This window comes from Triticum aestivum, chromosome 2A (genome assembly GCF_018294505.1).
Source record: "Triticum aestivum cultivar Chinese Spring chromosome 2A, IWGSC CS RefSeq v2.1, whole genome shotgun sequence".
Classification (NCBI taxonomy): domain Eukaryota; kingdom Viridiplantae; phylum Streptophyta; class Magnoliopsida; order Poales; family Poaceae; genus Triticum; species Triticum aestivum.
In genome coordinates, this window is record NC_057797.1 from 372,912,644 (window position 1) to 372,925,209 (window position 12,566).

Below are 12,566 nucleotides of genomic sequence, written 5' to 3' on the forward strand. Positions count from 1 at the left end.
GTTTTGCTCGCCCGAGGGGTTGGGTGGAGACCGGTGGCTCCCAGCGAGCTTTCTGGGTTTTCCAGGCGCTTTCCATTGCGCGGTACTTCTGGACCATGGTCGCCATGTCAGCAAAGTGTAGTAGGCGACGGTGGTTGATGGCATTGAGGATTCCTTCGTTCGTGCAATTATTGCAGAATACTGAAATCGCGTCCTCGTCGCGGTAGTCCTTAATCTTGTCTTTGACAAGGAGGAATCTGGCCCAAAATTGATTGACTGTTTCCTGAGGCCGTTGTCGTACGTACATGAGGTTGCATATATCCGGTGGGCCGGAATTGCTTGGTGAATATTGCTTGTGGTGGGTGGGTGGTTTTAAATCCGAACCCTGACCTGATTTGGAGTCCGGAGCCTGAAAAACTTCCGAGCTCATTAGTTCGGGCTCTGGGGTGTCGAATGATTTTCCGGGCGCAACGCCCGAACCCAAGTTCAGGAGACTGGGAGTGTCGTTCCGCAGACGGGTATCCGGCTCTTCGAGATCAGAAATCTGAACATAGTTGGTCTTCAGCATAGGGGAAGAATTGTTGTTTTGTTCTTCTACGACCGCTATCTGTTGGGTGACCGGCGGAGATTTGATTTCTCTCTGATCAGGTTTATACCCAATCTGATCATAGTCAGTAGCGACCCCCATGTCGGCGATGCGATCCAGGAGTTCGTTTAAAGACAACTACTCCGCTGCATCCATCCGTCTAGAGTATTCGGAGTCAACACAGAGGCGGTTTTTGATGACCCGAGAAGTCATCATCGGCTTAACGGCCGAACGGGCGGTGATGGTAAAGCCGCCCAGCCAGAGGGTTTGGCCTGAGGCCAGAGCTCCTCCGGAGGTGATACTGTCTTTGATAACAAGGTGAGCCATCAACCCTAACTTCGACGTCACAGTGGGAATCTCAATGAAAGCACCAATGCCGGTGTCAAAACCGGCGGATCTCGGGTAGGGGGTCCCGAACTGTACGTCTAAGGTCGATGGTAACAGGAGATAGGGGACATGATGTTTTACCCAGGTTCGGGCCCTCTTGATGTAGGTAATACCCTACGTCCTGCTTAATTGATCTTGATGAGTATGAGGATTACAAGAGTTGATCTACCACGAGATCGTTGTGGCTAAACCCTAGAAGTCTAGCATGTATGATTGTGATCGTTCGTAAGAACTAAATCCTCCGGTTTATATAGACATCGGAGGGGCCTAGGGTTATACAAAGTCGGTTACAGAGAAAGGAAATAATACATCCGAACGCCTAGCTTGCCTTCCACGCAAAGGAGAGTCCCATTCGGACACGGGAGCAAGTCTTCTATCTTATATCTTCATGGCCCAATAGTCCGACCCATGTCACACAGGCCGGACACCCCAGGACCCCTTAATCCAGGACTCCCTCACCGGCTGTGTGCCGACCATGAAGATCGCAACCCTATTCGACGGTTCATAGGGGTCCGGAATATTGTCTCCATTGGAACAACCCCCAAGCCAGTCGTCTTGCAATTGATACATTGAATTAGTCTCGCGTGTGGATGATTCACCATCAGAATAGATGGCCTTCTCACCACCAGACACAGATCCTTCCTCAAATTCCGCCCATGGATAAAACCAACAAAGGCGTGCTTCACGGCGGGTTGAACCCGGGCGGGTCATGCACGCTGAGTCGTCTCGATGATGTCGGTGCAGGTGTCCAGCTGAGGGCCCGGTTCGCCGATCTTGCCGATGAAGATGTGGATTCCACCAAAGGGGATCCGGTACCCGTACTCAATTCTGCCATCCTCGGGGCCCCAGCCTGCATCGTCGATGTAGAGCTTGCTGCGATGACTCTTGGTCATCCGGCCCACAACATATCCCTTGATCCCTTCGAAGCTGCCCTTCAATAACTCGAAACCACCATGCGCCAGCCCCACGGTGGGCGCCAACTGTCGTGGAGTTGACACGTCATATGTCCTAGCGCAAGGACTTAGTCGTGGAGCCATCGCAACTAGGTTAGCTTGAAGGGGTTAAGTGAGACAAAGGACACATAGAGTTTACCCAGGTTCGGCCCCTCTCAACGAGGTAAAATCCTACTCCTGCTTTGTGTTGTATTGCCAGGGTATTTGATTACCAGGGAGAAAATACGCTTGAGCTAGCTCTCGATTGTTTGTTACTTGCCCTAAACCGCCGCCGGGTCGTCCTTTTATATATACAGGTAGACGCCCGGTGGCTCACGGAGTCCCGGCCGACTCATACACAACATGTCCGGCTCAGTGACTAACTACACTTGCCTTATAATACAAGTCTTACATACATGACGGTTCATCCTCTTGGGCCTCAAGTCGCCACTGGGTCCTGGGCCGCCAACGGGCTTGTATGATCAACCATCTTCACAGTAAGCTACCAGTGGTATGACCTGGCCCTCCTGGGCGGTTCATACCCAGTAGTTATATCCCCAACACTATTGATTAATGGAATAAGTGTAAAGATGCTTTTACTTCCAAGTATTTTCCTCCCTCTAAGATCATCTCCCTTAGGAACGATATTATGAATTTTAAGCAACTTGACCGTGAACACATTGCACAATCTTCGGAGAGGATGAAATTGATGATACAAAATTGCCCTACTCATGGTTTAAATTTGTGGATGATCATACAAAAATTTTATGCCGGATTGAATTTTGCTTCTAGAAATCTTTTAGATTCGTCCGCGGGAGGTACTTTTATGGAAGTTACATTAGGAGAAGCTATTAAACTCCTATATAATATTACGGTTAATTATTCTCAATGGCATACCGAAAGATCTTCTAATAGTAAAAAAGTGAATGTGATTGAAGAGATTAATGTTTTGAGTGGAAAGATGAATGAACTTATGAAATTGTTTGCTAGTAAGAGTGCTCCTATTGATCCCAATGATATGCCTTTGTCTACTTTGATTGAGAATAATAATGAATCTATGGATGTGAATTTTGTTGGTTGGAATAATTTTGGTAATAACGTGTATAGAGGTAATTTCAATCCTAGGCCGTTTCCTAGCAATTCCTCTAATAGTTATGGTAATTCCTACAACAACTCTTATGGAAATTATAATAAGATGCCCTCTGATTTTAAGAACAATATTAAAGAATTTATTAGTCTCAAAAGAATTTCAATGCTTTGGTTGAAGAAAATTTGCTTAAAATTGATTATTTGTCTAGGAACGTGGATAGAATTTCTCTTGAGATTAATTCTTTAAAAATTAGATCTATTCTACCCAAACACGATATTAATGAATCTATGAAAGCTATGAGAATTTCCATTGATGAGTGCAAACAAAGAACTGCTAAGATGCATGCTAAGCAAGATTGGTTTATAAAAGCGTGTTCTTCTAGTTTGTGAAAATAATAATGAAGATCTTAAAGTGATTGATGTGACTCCTATTGAATCTTTGTTTTCTAATATAAATCTTCATAAATATGGGACTGGAGATGAGTCAACTTTAGTTAAAGGCGTCCCGATGATTTGGAGTTTATATATCTTAATGCAAAAATTGATAAAAGTGGGGTTGGAGAGGTCAAAATTTTAACTAGCGATGAACCGACTCTTTCGGATTTCAAGGATTTTAATTATGATAATTGTTCTTGATAGATTGTATTTCCTTGTTGCAATCCATGTTAAGTCATCCTCATGCTTATAATCAAAATAAATCTTTTACTAAACATATCGTTGATGCTATGATGAAATCTTTTGAAGAAAATCATGAATTGAAAGTTTCTATTCCTATAAAGCTATATGATGAGTGAGAACTTGCTATTAAGATTAAGATTAAAGATTATGAGTGCCATCCTTTGTGTGATTTGGGTTCTAGCGTTTCCACTATTCCAAAAACTTTATGTGATGTGTTAGGTTTCCGTGAATTTGATGATTGTTCTTTAAATTTGCATCTTGCGGATTCCACTATTAAGAAACCTATGGGAAGAATTAATGATATTCTTATTGTTGCAAATAGGAATATGTTCCCGTAGATTTCATTGTTCTTGATATAGATTGCAATTCTACATATCTTATTATCCTTGCTAGACCTTTCCTTACAATAATTGGTGCAATTATTGATATGAAAGAAGGAAACATTAGATTTCAGTTTTCGCTAAAGGAATGGCATGGAGCATTTTCCTAGAAACAAAATTAGGTTACCATATGATTCTATTATGAGATCTACTTATGGATTGCATACCGAAGATGACAATACCTAGATCTATGATTTATGCCTAGCTAGGGGCGTTAAACAATAGCGCTTGTTGGGAGGCAACCCAATTTTATTTTTTTCTTGCTTTTTTGGTTCTGTTTTTCAATAATTTTGCCATCTAGCCTCTGGTTAGATGTGTTTTGGTGTTTTAAATTAGTGTTCGCGCTAAGTCAGACCTTTGGGATGGCTTACGGTGGTAGTTGATTTGATCTTGCTGAAAAGGAGAAACTTTTGCGCCCAGTTACAGAATTTTTAAAAATCATAGAAGCGTGGAAAAACTTTGAATTTTCTACACAAGATTGATATACAAATTGTTTATGTTTTCCTAATTTATCAGAATTTTTGGAGTTACAGAAGTATTCAAAGTTTTCAGATTTCTACAGACTGTTATGTTTTTGACAAATTCTGTTTTCTATGTGTTGTTTGCTTATTTTGATGAATCTCTACTCCTAATAGAGCAATTGCTAGGATTGCGTCCAGATTTTTTTGTCTGGCTTTTTTCGTCCATTTTTTTCATCTCACCTCCACCACCGCCCCTTCACATTGGTTTTTCATTGTCTAATAAAAACTTTCCTATCTAGCCACTTTTCAAATGGGTAGGAACCAATAGCACATTACCAAACAATGAAATCCAGTTTCATGACAATCAATGCTAAAATCTTAACTTTCCTAATGCATTGATCCTTACCTTTCCTAACAACCAAATATTCTACTATTAAAGAAAAATTAGTGAACGATGATTCATCATTCAACTCCTTCATAATGATACATTGCGCCTTCCCACACTTACCAAATCGTCGCTCGCAGGTCGTTGTTCATTCGCAACCCTGCCCATCGATAATTCATTTGTTCGCAGCCCCTACCATCGATCAAAATCATCTCGCACCCACCGATTTTTTGGTAGCGCATGCCCTATGCCGGTATTTTCTGATTTGTTTCTATTGCTCACCCTTTGAGATCGATCTCCTTCCCGATTCATCCTGGAAAACAAATCCTACCGATTATGAGTTTTATTTCCATTCTTTTCAAACCGAGCCCCACCCGATCTGAATCTAGACAAGGGGTTTTCCCTCCCTTCCAAGTTCAAACCCATCACGTCTGTTCTGCCAGCCATGGAAGAGAGGTCGGGGAGGGGAGCGTGGTGGCATGTGGACCAACAAGCAGGAAAAGGACATGCCGATGCAGGCAGTGGCTCCTCTACCGCTCACCACGACCCCACTGCTGGTCGTGTGCTGGTTCTCCATCCACCCCCACCTCCAACTCGATCTTCGGTTGTCGCTAATAGCTAGTCTGCGACCGTTCTGTGGGCCTACAGTGGTGCTGATCCAAGATGATGTTGCCTTGCCCTTGAGCACGCCGCCGCGGATGGCAGCGGCGCACAATCATCCGTTTCCGTGAGCCTGCCTCCACCGTGGTCGTGATGGCCATGCCCCAGTTGCGCTCAAGGCCCTCGCCTGCACACCTCTCACGAAAGTTCTCCGCTGCCGCCCTACCCGATGCACACCATGTCGGATCCTTCCTATGGCCTGTGCCCCTGCCCACGCACTACCCAGGCATGCGGGCCATAGCAAGGGCCCGTCCGATACACACACATCACAGTCCACCAAAGAATCGTTGCCCCGGTGAGCAGTTAGTTTGTGGTTGTGGATAGCTGACATTGTCTTCAGTTAAATTGGAGATTTCTTGTTCAGTTTTGCTGAGTTGTGTGTGATTTGATTGTATGTCGTCTAGAGCAAAGGTGGGTTCGGTGGCGCCGGTGGAGGAAGAATTGTCAATGAGAACCTGGACTTAGATGCAGGGTCATCGAAGAGAAGGACAACACCCCAGCCTTCATACACATGATGGAACACACATTGCCGACGATGCGGTACCAGGCCTACGGAAGAGATCCTGAGGTATGTATGAAGCCTTCAGAGCTTTTTAGTTGAGCGACTGCATAACTGAAGAATTTTGTGTGTGTAGTCTTTCAAAGTTGATTTAGACACCTTAGAATTCAAGATCATGGTTGTCTGATCTTTTCAAAATTATATCAATTATTGTACTGTTTTCGGATTGATGATGAGAGATGTAGATTTCTGAGATTAGTTGCAATGAAATTTGGTTCAGTAATTCAATGCTTAGACATACAAGATGCTATACTAGAGCTCAGGATAAAAAAGTTTGGTCACTTTGTTTCATTCTATAATGCCCGCCGCAGTACTGCATTAGCACTATCTTCAAAGATGCGTTCCCAGATGTTGTTAGGGATTTCTTCTGGGGATGATGACTTATGGATCAAGAACACTTGCGACGATATGCTTCTGCAGCGTGAGACATTGAATGTGTGCATAAAGACTAGAACGATAGTTGTTTGCTGGGTCAGGAAGGTGAGGTATCTGCGTGATATCCCTCGCAATCTTTGTGAAAAAGCATGACACTACTTGCCTTGCATGTGTTCTGCAATGACAAGGAGTATGCTATCGGCCACAGGGTATGGGCTTCTGGAAAGACGTACTAGTGCGCTAATAAGGTATGTGATGAAATAGTACAACTTTGTCTGATAGAAAGCTACTATTATTGGAGTATACACATTCACATGATTGCTTTTACAACCATTTTTAGGGTACCTTTACGTATGTACTTGAGATGGAAACTCTTTCTGTTTGTTTAATGTTCCCATTTGCAAATTTTCATCATGTGATTGCTTTTACAGTCATTGCCGCTTTGTCCATATTTGGTTAAGATGCACTACATTCTATATCTTTCTACGCCAAGCATATTTCTCTTTTCTATCTGTAGTTCCTCGCATACATAAGCAAATGACAATGCATATTATGTTCCCTCTCCCTCTATATATCTCCAAATTCGTGGTAGCAAGAATCACTACGTACTGACCACATCGTCAATATGAATTTAGACCTATATGATGGAATCAATAAGACAACATAGCTTTCATTCTTATAAAGGAGGTCAGTTCCATTCAAACCATTTAGCTATGTGCAGTTAAATTGTCAATCATCTATTAGATGCTTTTTACATCAAAAGGGGTGATTTCACCCAACTTTTTACATGTGGTCACCGTCATAGATAATATAAAATATTTGCAGTTCAAACTGACGTCAAGAATATAGATCCTTTGAAAGTTAAGCTTGGTTACCATGCGTACAACTGGTGACTGATCGTACAAGCATTGCGGCCATTGATTCTTGCTTTCATTTAGGTTAATTAGCACTAGAATCATTAGTATCGACACAAATGCAAACAGAGTCATTAGTATCTTCTAACGGCTAGCATTGACTTGATTAATTTGATGTGTTGCCACCATCACAGGCCAGCAGCCCGGGGCGCAATGATGTGCCTGTGAACTCGCCGCTGTCCGTGCATATCGGGCATCCAAGCGTGCCCAGTAGTCACATGGTCGCCCCGCAGATGAAAAAATCAGGTACTTTACAACCTCAACTTTTGCAACTTCGATTAATTTACATCAACTTCTTCTCTGTTGGCTTTGGATCTGAAACTTCGATTAATTTACATCAACTTCTTCTTTGTTAACTACATCACCATCGTAAAATTGGTTTCCTTTTAATTCAGGTTTCACTTGTAAGATGTAGGAAACAGTGTGACTCAACGACATTTTGACTTTGTTAATTTACATCACCATTCAAAATTTAGGTTTCAAAATCATGTATGTTCTACAATCTGATAGACATTTTCCAGTTTTTGCAGATATTATGAGGCCGAGTTGGGCGTTGAACCAGCAGTCCACGGTGGCGAGGAACCTGGTTACGATAGGGTTGCGTATCATCGAGCCCGGCACTGAGCATGTGCATGGCCCAGCCTTCTGCTGACGGCAATGCGGCTCCCTGTTTATTATTGACGTGAGATTATGTGGGATGTAGGATGTCCGCTTGTCCCATCAAAAATTATGTGGACACATATGGGCCTCCCACTTATATTATGCAGCAGATGTAGTTGTGGATGTGGATTGGGGTTAGTTTGTTGAGTTACAGTTGTCTGAGCGAAATAATTTTCCTACTTTAGAAAATATGGCAAATAGTGTTGCATTAGAGATGGCTTTGTAACAAATTGCATGAGTAGTTTATATTTTTTCCATCAAGTCGTACAATTTTTTGGTTAGGTTCGAAGGGTAAATGCATTGGTTGGTTGCTTCAAGACTTGATAATGGACATGGTGGCATATTTGTGGCATGCCCAATAATGGACATCGTATTTTTGTTTCACAGTAATGCATGACATTTCAACTCTGAGTTATAATGTGTAATAGATCATGAGACATTAGATCTACTTTCTTGGCTTGGGGGGCGTCACGGGCAGTGCACGCCTCCTCTCCCTTGATGGCGGTGGCGGATCGGCACAAGCACGGGGTGTGAAGGAGATTGGGTGTCATGGTGATGGTGAGGTGGGAGTCATCCGGTTTTACAAGAGAGGGCTCCAGCGGGACTATGGCCGGAAAACAAGTAGGAGGGGAGGGTCCAACAGGAAAAGAGAAGGGTGCACTGTGGGGTGGGTTTTTTGTGTTGGGGCCACGTGTTGGAGATAACATGGCGGATAGTCCAGACAACTACATTTCTCCCCCACATGTGGTCTGGATTTCACGGAGTCTGCTGGTGGTTAAATTTTGAGGAGCCTGCTGGGCGCCCGTTTGATCTCCATACATGCCCCGTTGTATGAGGAAGAAATAATCTTTGACCTTGAGGAAGATCATAATCATTTTTTTATATTCGCATAGCAATTGTGGCCTGTAGCAACGCACGGGCGTTCTACTAGTCTATGGGTAGTATTGAGGGGTATGAACCATGGATACGTTGGAATACAGTAGATATTACACCAACATAAATAAATAATGAGTTCACAACAGTACGAAAAAGTGGTGATTTATTTTCTTGTACTAACGAATCTTATGAGTTTTCTGTTGAGTTTTGTGTTGTGAAGTTTCCAAGTTTTGGGTAAAATTTGATGGACTACAGAATAAGGAGTAGCAAGAGCCTAAGATTGGGGATACCCAAGGCACCCCAAGGTAATATTCAAGTACAACCAAGCATCTAAGCTTGGGGATGCCCCGGATAGCATCCCATCTTCGGTCTTCATCTATCGGTAAATTTACTTGAGGCTATATATATTTATTCACCACATGATATGTGTTTGATTGGAGCATCTTGTATGATATGAGTCTTTGCTTTTTAGTTTTCCACAATCAACCTTGTTGTACACACCTTTTGAGAGGGACACGCATGAATCAGTAATTTTTTAGAATACTATATGTGCTTCACTTATATCTTTTGAGCTAGGCAATTTTGCTCTAGTACTTCACTTATATCATTTTAGAGCACGATGGTGGCTTTATTTTATAGAAATTATTGAACTCTCATGCTTCACTTATATTATTTTGAGAGTCTCTCTAAACAGCATGGTAATTTTGTTTGGTTATGAATTTAGTCCTAATATGATGGGCATCCAAGAGGGACATAATAAAAAACTTTCATATAAAGTGCGTTGAATACTATGTGAAGTTTGATTCCTTATGATTGTTTTGAGATATAGAGAAGGTGATATTAGAGTCATGCTAGTGAGTAATTATGGATTGGTAGAAATATTTGTGTTAAAGTTTGTGATTCCCATAGCATGCACGTATGGTGAACCGTTATTGGATGAAGTCAGAGCATGATTTATTTATTGATTGTCTTCCTTATGAGTGACGGTCGGGGATGAGCGATGGTCTTCTCCTACCAATCGATCCCCCTAGGAGCATGCGCGTAGTACTTTGTTTCAATGACTAATAGATTTTTGCAATAAGTATGTGAGTTCTTTATGACTAATGTTGAGTACATGGATTATACGCACTCTCACTCTTCCACCATTGCTAGGCACTCTAGTACCACGCAACTTTCGCCGGTGCATTACACCCACCATATATCTTCCTAAAAACAGCCACCATACCTACCTATTATGGTATTTCCATAGCCATTCCGAGATATATTGCCATGCAACTTCCACCATTCCATTTTATTATGACATGCACCATCACTGTCATATTGCTTCGCATGATCGTAAGATAGCTAGCATGATGTTTACATGGCTTGTCTGTTTTTTTTGTGTCATTTGCTACGCTAGATCATTGCACATCCCGGTACACCACCGGCGGCATTTATATAGAGTCATATTTTTCTCTAAGTATCGAGTTGTAATTCTTGAGTTATAAGTAAATAAAAGTGTAATGATCATCATTATTAGAGCATTGTCCCATGTGAGGAAAGGATGATGGAAGCTATGATTCCCTCACAAGTTGGGATGAGTCTCCGGACTTTATAAAAATAAAAGAGGCCAAATAAGCCCACCAAAAAAATGAGAGAAAAGTGAGAAGGGACAATGTTACTATCCTTTTTCCACACTTGTGCTTCAAAGTAACAGCATGATCTTCATGATAGAGAGTCTCCTATGTTGTCACATTCATATACTAGTAGGAATTTTTCGTTATATAACTTGGCTTGTGTATTCCAATGATGGGCTTCCTCAAATTGCCCTAGGTCTTCATGAGCAACCGTGTTGGATGCACACCCACTTAGTTTCACTGGTACATCGAGGTGTTATACAAATGGTTTTTAACCCCTTTCCATGACTGCATTTGGATATGTCGCCAAGTGAGTGTGGGTGATAGGGGGGTCCTTCCCACACGACCGAGAAACCGTTGGGGATATGCCCTCCTAGCACACACGCTCGGCAAAATGAGGTCGTGTGCGACCGAATAGTTCTCAAATACGGTTATACGTACAGTCATGCTAAAAAATACAATTATACATGTGAAATTGTTTCCGGTCGTAAATACATCCCACACCCTCAGTCCCCACTAAACGTTTCCGTTCATATCAACATCCGACAGAGTCGTTCCAAGGAAAACGTTTCCCTTCGCTGGTGCAACACACACAATTTCCCCGTTAAATCATTTGTGATAGCGTTGCCATTGCACACGATATTAAAAAAATTATCGTTTGCGTTATTCAATGCATCATATACGGTGCATAGAAGAAACTGTGTGGAAAAGGCTGTTGTGACACCCCGAGACCGATGTGCCAGGTGTCTTCAAGTTATTCACTGTTGTTGTCATGTCTTTTGCTTGCGTGTTGCATTTCATCATGTCATCATGTGCTTTGCATCATCATGTTTTTTTTCTTGCATCTGCCCGGGTTCCCCAGTTCCGTCCGTTGTCTGTTCTGAGTCCAGACACACTTGCACGCGCCCGCGGCATGTCCGAAATAGTATTTTATAAGTGGTCAGAAAATGTTCTCAGAATGGGATGAGAGTTGACGTGTGGTCTTATTATAGTGTAGATAGACCGCCTGTCAAGTTTCATCGCATTCAGAGATCGTTTGATGCCCCAACGGATAACTATAGCGGCAGTATAGCCGGTCTAACGTCGGACGTTTTCGGTCTCCGGAAACCATGCCGGCCTGCATCTCTCCCCTCTTCTCTCAGACCAACCCGCTCTTCACAATCCGCCAGACCCAACCTAACCTCTATCGTCAGCCCGCGGCCCTCCTCGCGCGCGTCCGAAAGTTGTCCCGGACCCGACCCGGACAGTCGTCACCGTTGGATCCGGATCATCCCCAAACGTCTACAAAACATCTCCGTTTTGTTAATTGGACTCCCTAGCCTATTTACCCTGACCGTCCGATTTTAATCGAAGGGACCGGTTTAGCCCCTAACCTAACCCGCCTACTATATAAATCAGCAACCCTAAAATCTAGGGACTTGTCCTTTCAGCCGCCGCCGCATCTCCCTCGGGATCCCCGATCCAATCCATCCACTCCAACCGGCCAACCACCTTCTTCCTCAGATCCAATCCAGCAACCTCCCTGGATTTGCGCCGCCGACCAACCATAGCTCCCGATCCCTCGCGCCCGAGGTCCAGCCAGCTGCGCCCTGCTGCCTCTCTGCACCTCATCAACCAGCCTGACCACCCGATCCGTGCCGCTCTGCCGACTCGTCTCCAGCCCCAGCTTGCCGGACCACCCCGCCTCCAGCGCCGGTGATCGCCAGACCACCAGGACCGGCCTTCTCCCTGTCCTTCTTCCCTTCCTTCTCCTACCTTTTGCTCTCTCTCTCTCTCTCTCAAATCCCTCTCTCGTGTCTGTCTCTTCTCGCAGGGAAGCCAGGAGGAGTTGCGCTCATCCCCGCCGGCAAGCTCGCAGCCACCGTGGATCTTCACCTCCGCGACCTCCCCGCTTCATCTTTTCACCGGAGTCGTGCCGAGTCCGTCGCCAGCACCATGTCACCCTCGTACTCCTCGTCACTTCGAGTCCGCGCAAGTCGTCGCCCTGCCACCAAGTCCCAGCACGCACCGCCAAAGGAACTCCGCCTCC

General features: G+C 43.8%; 1 long non-coding RNA gene across 2 annotated transcripts; it reads left to right on the plus strand.

Annotated features, from left to right (window-relative positions):
* The first annotated feature begins 4,981 nt into the window (after positions 1-4,981).
* Positions 4,982-8,371, plus strand: LOC123188702 (uncharacterized). 2 transcript variants are annotated; one of them, XR_006495113.1, is made up of 4 exons: positions 4,982-5,832; positions 5,942-6,719; positions 7,520-7,631; positions 7,907-8,371. It is a non-coding gene; the product is annotated as an uncharacterized lncRNA (long non-coding RNA). The 2 variants fall into 2 exon arrangements; XR_006495112.1 differs by having other exon boundaries at positions 5,942-7,631.
* Positions 8,372-12,566: the final 4,195 nt, after the last annotated feature.